The sequence below is a fragment of the Primulina tabacum genome, chromosome 14 (assembly GCF_025594145.1).
Source record: "Primulina tabacum isolate GXHZ01 chromosome 14, ASM2559414v2, whole genome shotgun sequence".
NCBI lineage: Eukaryota > Viridiplantae > Streptophyta > Magnoliopsida > Lamiales > Gesneriaceae > Primulina > Primulina tabacum.
The window spans coordinates 14377498-14386007 of NC_134563.1; the positions used below are offsets into that span (position 1 = coordinate 14377498).

Genomic DNA, 8510 nt, shown 5'->3' on the forward strand with positions numbered 1-8510 from the left:
CATAATAGATTGTATAAGGTTTTCCTTCTTTTCTTTGTCCTAACACAGCTCCTATAGCATAATCACTTGCATCACACATTAATTCAAATGGTAAAGACCAATCTGGAGATTGTAAAATAGGTGATGTAATTAAAAGATTAATTATTTTTTTAAAAGCATTTTCACATTTCTGAGTGCATTCAAATTGTGTATCTTTTGTTAAAAGATTTGAAATTGGTTTAGATATTATGCTAAAATTTTTTATAAACCTTCGATAAAATTCTGCATGACCCAAGAATGATCGAACTTCTTTGACCGTTTTTTGTGATGTTAAATTAACAATAACATCAACTTTGGCTTTATCAACTTCAATTCTTTTTTCAGATACCACATATTCTAAAACAATCCGAGATTTAACCATATAATAACATTTTTCCCAATTTAAAACAAGATTTTTTTCTTCACATCTTTTTAATACTTCTTCTAGTTTTTTAAGACAATTTCCAAATGAATTTCCAAAACAGTTATATCATCTATAAAAACTTCTACAAATTCTTCAATCATATCATTGAAAATACTTAACATGCATCTTTGAAAAGTAGTCGGAGCATTACATAAACCAAATGACATTCTTTTAAATGCAAAAGTTCGAAAAAGGGAAATGAAAGTAGTTTTTTCTTGATCTTCTAATGATATAGGTATTTGATAATACCCCGAATACCCATCAAGAAAATAGTAATAAGAATTACTTGCTACTTTTTCTAGAATTTGATTTAAAAATGGTAGTGAGAAATGATCTTTTCTAGTTGCATCATTTAATTTTCTATAATCAATACACATTTGCCAACTAGATGGAATCCTAGCTTGAAATAACTCTCCCTTTTCATTTTTTATAACAGTGATGCTTGACTTTTTAGGTATTACTTGTGTTGGACTTATCCATTTACTATCTGATATTGGATAAATAATTTCAACATCTAATAATTTTAATACTTCATTCTTAACAACTTCCTTCATATGTGGATTTAACCTTTTTTGTGGTTGTTGATATGTTTTAGCATTTTCTTCCAAGTGAATTCTATGTGTGCAAATTAAAGGATTTATACCTTTTATATCTTTCAAAGTCCATCCAATTGCATTTTTATATTTTTTAAGTAATTTAATTAAATCTTTTTCTTGATTTGGTAGAAGAGTGGAAGAAATTATAACAGGAAATGTTTTATTTTCACCAAGAAATACATATTTCAATTCTAATGGTAAAACTTTTAATTCAAGTTTTGTATTATCATCTTCTTTAACATTATTTTGAGACTCAAAACTTTCCATCGAAAAAACTTCATATTGTTGATTTTCTTCTTGTATATATTCTTCCACAATTGTTTCTTTTTCATTTATACTTGGTTGTTTACATGAATTGAACACATCAAGTTCTAGAGTCATATTTTCAAAAGGCAATTTCATTATTTCATTTTGACAATTAATTAAAGCATTTGAAGTTGCTAGAAATAGTCGTCTCAATATTACTGGAATTTCATTATGTACTTTTATTGGTTGTGTATCCAAGACAATAAAATCTACAGGATATATGAATTTATCAACTTGAACCAACACATCTTCTACAATACCTCTAGGTATTTTGATTGACCTATCCGCGAGTAAGAGAGTAACAAAAGTGGGTTTTAATTCTCCTAAATTAAGTTTTTCATAAACTGAATAAGGAAGTAAATTCACACTTGCTCCCAAATCTAACAAAGCTTTTTTAATTTTATTTTCTCCAATAATACATGAAATTGTTGGACAACCAATGTCTTTATATTTTAAACTACAATTGTTTTGAAGAATAGAACTAACTTGTTCGGCCAAAAATGCTTTCTTCTTCACATTCAATTTTCTCTTCACAGTACATAAGTCTATTAAAAATTTTACATAGGAAGGTACTTGTTTAATAGCATCTAATAATGAAATATTTATCTTTAGTTGTTTAAAAACTTCATAGATATCAGAATCACTTTTTTGTTTTTTATGTTTTTTCAATGCATGAGTAAATGGTGGAGGTTTATTTGACTCATTTACTATTTTAGATGATTTAACATTCACCATATTATTCTTAGAATTTAAGGTATCATCATTCTCAAAAGTATCAAGATTATCATCCTTACTCTTTGAATTTAAATGATCCTTGTTATTATTATATGGATCATTAACTATTTTACAACTTCTAAGGGTAATAACATATTTTATTTGATCAATTTTATCATTATTTAATTCTTGATTTTGAGTTTTAGGATTAGGTTGAAGTTGAGATGGAAATTTTTCTTTTTCATGAATATTAAGTGCAGATGCAAATTTTGCAAGAGTTTCTTTCAAATCACCAATAGATTGATTGTTTTGAATATTGATAGACTCTTGCTTTTGGATAAATGCATGAATTATATCTTCAAAGTTTTTTCTTGGAGGTGTACCATATGGAATATAACCTTGATGATTTTGGTTATGTTGTTGTGAAGGTTGTGCATTATTATCATTCCTCCAACTAAAATTAGGATGACATTCTTTAAATGAAGGTAATATTGGACAATCTTTTGTAGAATGATCAGGTGTACCACCCCCATTTGTTGAATTATTGATTTTAGTTGTTGGTGGTTATATTGTGCATATATTATCCCAATTTTGAGCATTTTCTGCTAATGAATCCAAATACTCCATAGCTTCATTTGGGTTTTTATCTTCAAAAGTTCCATTACACATGAATTCTATCATTTGCCTATCTTTAGGTATAAGACCTTCATAAAAATGAGAAACTATTTTTCATGTTTCAATACCATGATGTGGGCATGTATTAAGTAATTCTTTATATCTATCCCAACATTGATAAAATGTTTCTCCTTGTTTTTGAGAAAAAATTGTTATTTGCCTTTTAAAAGAGTTTGTTCTATGGGAAGGGAAAAACTTTTTGAGAAATTGTTGTTGCATTTCTTCCCATGATCTTATTGAACTTGATCTTAAATTTTGTAGCCATGTTTTAGCTTTATCTTTTAAAGAAAAAGGGAAAAGCTTTAATCGAACTATATCCATGCTACAATTTTGATTATTATAAGTTTTACAAACTTCCTCAAATTCTCTTTGATGTAAATATGGATTTTCAAAATCTAAGCCATGAAAATTTGGTAAAAGTTGAATAATTTGAGGTTTAAAGTTGAAATTAGATGCATCAGGAGGAAAAACTAAACAAGATGAGGCACTAGTTCTAATAGGATGCATATAGTGCCTATGTGTTCTTAATTGATCATGTTCTTGATTATTATTATTATTATAATTATTATTATTATTATTATTATTATCTTGATTATTTGAATTATTATACATGTTTAAATTATTTTCAAATATTCGAATAAGTCTACCACTTTTTTTACGAATCCAAATACTCATACAAGTAAAAACAACACAATACTTATAAATAAAATATAAATAACAAATATAAACTTAATTTATACCTCCCCGAAAACGGCGCCAAAAACTTGCTACTACTTAAATTATAATTCACCCAAGTGTAGGTTCTCTGCAAGTAATATATTTCGTGAGTACGAGATCGATCCACAGAGAGGTTATAAATTACCAAATTCAAGAATGAAGTTTACAAATTATAAATTTGTCAAGGCTCAAAGATTTATTCTTGGTTTATGTAATATTATTTAACTAAAATTAAAACAAAAGAAACCACCATAATTAATGGTTCCAAGAAAATTAAATATTTAAAGACACACATAATATAATATAGTTCCCATTATAAAAAATACCGAATTAACCGATATTTTATATATGACACCTATGATTATATATATAACTATATAAATATATAATTGCATAAAGTAAATGTTAAATTAAATCATTATATTTCATTTAGAACAACCGGCAGAGCCACGCTATTGCCTAAATGAAATATATGATTTAATAAGTTAGTTGCGATAAAGTAAAAGTTAGTTGCGGGAAAGTAAAAGTTAAATGCGAAAATAAATGTTAGTTGCGGTAAAGTAAAAGTTAGTTGCAGTAAAGTAAAAGTTAGATGCAAAAAGTAAAAGTTAGTTGCGATAAAGTAAATGTTAGATTATTAAATGTTTGTATTAAATCATAATATTGCATTTAGAACAACCGGCAGAGCCACGCTATTGTCTAAATGAAATATATGATATAATTATATAAATATATATATATATATATATATATAAATATAATATAACAATAATAATAATTGATGAAATATTTATTGTATCAAAATTAAACAACAAATCATGATAACCACTTCAATGGTATCAAGCATTTGATGTAAATTGATAACAACAAATAATTCATTTTTATACCTACAATAAAAAGAAGTTAGCTAAATGAAATGAAATAAAGAAAGAATATATAAAATATAAACAATCTTACTTCACCAAGAATTCATCCTCTTCACCTTGACATAATAGATTTAGCTTTCTATGAGCTTACTTTTGATCAACACTCATATTTGGGAAAATGAAAAATATATTGGAACTTAGAACTTTTATATAAATACACTATATTTTACAATGGGATCGAATGATCCTCAAGCTTGCACAAGGCCTCTATTTATAGGTTAAATGAGAGAAAGGGTCAAAAATTTTATTAATGCCATGTAGTTGTAATAGTAGTTTTTGGCTCCTCCAACTTCAATTCCACGACCCTTCTTTCAATGCTATGTTCCACGACTTTAATCTCCGAATTTGACTCTGCTCCAAACAATTAACGTGTAGGGCATTGTCTGTAGATGAATTTGGCCATTTGATTCACCTCATTTGGTTAAATTTTGAATTATTTATGATTTTTTTACTATAAGCTGGTCATAGTAAAAGTAAATATGTCATCCATTTGATATTTGCACAATTTGATCATCTTAATGAACGTTTTAGGCATTCATGTCTTCTGTAAAGTTGTAGATACTTTCTAAAGAATTCCAAACATGTTTGAATCACCTCCATTTGAATTTTTTAGCTTGAGTTATCATTATTTTACCAACACGTAGAAAACCTGAAAATAAAACATATTTAGTAAGATATTTAAATATAAACAAACAACATTAAAATAACATAATTTTATAATTTAAATTTTAAAATTCAGGTTTTAACATATAATAAATTATTAATTTTAAGTTTCATCAATGCTTTTAAGCTCGGGTTAGGCGCAGTATTGATGTAGCATGATCGAGTTATAGCTTATGCTTCCAATTAGTTGAAGGTGCACGAGAAGAACTACCCGACTCATGATCTTGAGCTAGCTGCCGTTGACTTTGTGCTGAAAATATGGAGATATTATTTGTACAGAGAGAATGCCAGATATTTACTGAACACAAGAGTCTCAAGTATTTCTTCACGCAGAAAGAGCTGAATATGAGACAAAGATGGTGGTTGGAGTTAGTGAAAGACCACGATTGCGAAATTAGATACCATCCGGGAAAAGCTAATGTTGTCGCAGATGCCTTGAGCAGAAAAGTTGCAGTCATAGCATAGTTATCAGTGCAGAGATCTCTTCAGTCAGAGATTCAAAGGTTTGGTTTAGAGGTTTATCCTAAGGACAGAGCTCCTAAGCTGTCTAATCTGACAGTCCAGTCTTCTTTGCTAGACCGAATCTGTAGAGGTCAGCCCTCGGATGAGCAGTTACAAAAATGAAGACTGAAGGATGAAACCAAGGGCAATGTACTCTACACAGTGTTCGATGGTATTGTGAGATACATAGGGAGGATGTGGGTGCCTAGTATTGATTCAATCAAAGATGATATTTTGACAGATGCACATATATCTCCGTATTCTATCCATCTAGGAGGTACCAAGATGTATAAGGATTTGCAGATTTTATATTGGTGGCCAGGTATGAAGCGAGACATCCGTCGATTTGTGTCTGAATGCCTCATTTGTCAGCAAGTGGAAGCAGAGCATCCGAGGCCATCAGGAATGCTTAAGCCGCTCCTTATCCCCGAGTGAAACTTTTTTTCCTGATATGTTTATTATTACTTGGATAGATTCACACCATGAGACATTGGGAGATATCCTCTCATGAACTCCTTCATAGATAATCTCCTCAGTATGGTATCGATATATGTGGATTGGGTGAGCCCTAGAATCTTTTTTGATCTATCCTTATAGATTTGTATTCTCAATACATATGATGCTTCACCCATATCCTGCATGGAGAACTTACCAGCTAACCATACTTTAGTTGACTGCAACATTCCTACATCATTACCAATGAGTAGTATGTGATCAACATGAAGTACTAGAAATGTCACTGCACTCCCATTAACATTCTTGTATACACAAGGTTCCTCAAGATTTTTGGCAAAATCAAACTCTCTGATAGTGTTGTCAAATCTGAGGTTCCAGCTCCTTGATGCCTGTTTGAGTCCATAAATGGATCTCTGAAGTCTACATACTTTATACACACTTCCTACTGATGTGAATCCTTCAGGTTAAGGAACGTTGTTTTCACATCCGTCTGCATATTTAATAGTCATACAATGCTGTTATGGCTAGCAGTATCCTAATGGACTTGAACATTGCGACTGAAGAAAAGGTTTCCTCATAGTCAACACCTTATCTTTGAGTATATCCCTTTGCTACCAGTCTAGTTTTGAAGGTCACCACCTTCCCATTCGCTCCAAGTTTCCTTTTGTAAATCCATTTGCATCATATGGGAACAATTCCCTCAGGTGGATCTACTAAGGACCATACTTGATTCGAATGCATTGAGTCCATCTCGGACTGCATGGCTTCAAGCCATTTAGATTAATCGGCAACATACAATGCTTACTTGAAATTTCTTGGATCACATCCAGGAATGGGTTCACCTTGGTCCTCTTGAAGAAGCAGGCTCAACTTATATGGCGGCCTTGAGATTCTTTGGGATCTTTTAAGAGCTTGTGTTTCTTTGATTGGCTGTTGGGGTGTGGGTTCTGCTACTTGTGTAGTAGGTGGTTCTCGAATCTCATCGAGTTTTATCATCCCGCCTTTTCTATCAAATAGAAACTCGTTCTTTAAGAAGGTGGCATTCTTTGAAACAAACACCTTTGTTTCAATGGGATAATAGAAGTATTCGAACGTCCCAAGAAGAATGTGCCCTTGAAGAGGCAATCTCCGAGTCCCGCTGTGGCAGCCATACCAGTGAAGGCTGACAAGACTGTTGATATTTGTCATCACTTCAAGAAGTATGGACATTGGAGGCGTAACTGCAGAGAATATCTTGCCAAGAAGAGTTTTGGAAACGGTATGTTCTATATTGAAGTAAAAATTTCAAATAACTCTACTTCTTGGGTATTGGATACCGGCTGTGGCTCACATCTCTGTAATGATTTGCAGGTGATGGCAGAAAAATACCTATCAGTCTCTTGAGATTGATGATGGCTCCAACCAAGTTGTAAACAACTTGGTTCTTGATAGGTAGACAAATCTACATGCCCCCAAGAGCACACCTTGCTCAAAAATAAGGTCCACCACCAACAAGCTAGTTCCCCTCTAATTTTTCACTAGAAAAATTAGAGGATTTTTTTTTTGAGAAGAGAGAGTTTCCTCAACAATTGAAGAAAGAAAAATGAAGGAGAATTTTTGAGTGTAAAATTTCGGCCAAGTCTCTTTGGAGTGAAGGGAGGATGAGTTGTCTTGGTTGTGCAAAAAGCAAAAGCAAAAAGTTGCATGTGCATGCCATGCCATTAACTCAAAAGTTGCCTCCAACCCTTCACCTTCCAAGCATGTAATTTGTTTGGGCTTGTAACAATTACAAGGCCCATGGACTTTTATTTAAATGTCCCAAACATATTTGAGACCATTTAAACATAACTTGATTTTACTCAAGCCCACTAGTTTAATAATTATTTCTAATTGGGCTTTACAAGGCCCAATGTTGTTTAATTAATTCAACACTTGAATTAATTTAATTATTTTGACTCTACTAGGTCCACTAGTGTTTAATTAATTCAACACTTGAATTAATTTAATTTAGTCCATAATAATGTTTATGAAAATCACAATTTTCAAATACATTATTTGTTTGTGGGTACACGGACCCATACACAGACCACTACACGGGTTCGGGTCTTGCCAAGCAAAATTTGTGATTTCCAGTGTGTACACGGACCCATACACGGAGGGGGAACGGGGTCCGTGTCTATGGCATAGAAAACACATTTTTGGTGTATTTGAAGGCTTTTATATCCATTTTCTAGAGGCTTCTTCATGGTTCTCCCTTCTTCCTTTTTCTTAAACGTTTCTTGCTCTTTTCCCTCAATATTTTTCTCTTCTTCAATTCTCCATTCCAAATCCAAGGATCATAATTGATTTTTTAGTGTCTCCTACCTTAGATTTCAAGCTTCAAGATAAGGACTTTGTATTTTTGGGAGTTGGAAGGGTTTGATATATTAAGGGTTAAGTTGGGTTCTTTGATTCATTGGATTATTGGTAATAATTTATGGTTACTATTGTGATTATTGTTATAGGATTCATTCAAGATCATCATAGCCATCATAG

At 31.4% G+C, this 8510-nt stretch overlaps 1 non-coding gene across 1 annotated transcript; it reads left to right on the plus strand.

Moving 5' to 3' along the window:
* Nucleotides 1-2797: 2797 nt before the first annotated feature.
* On the plus strand, nucleotides 2798-2908 carry LOC142525722 (small nucleolar RNA R71). The gene has a single exon (XR_012815172.1). It is a non-coding gene; the product is annotated as a small nucleolar RNA R71 (small nucleolar RNA).
* The last annotated feature ends 5602 nt before the right edge of the window (nucleotides 2909-8510 follow it).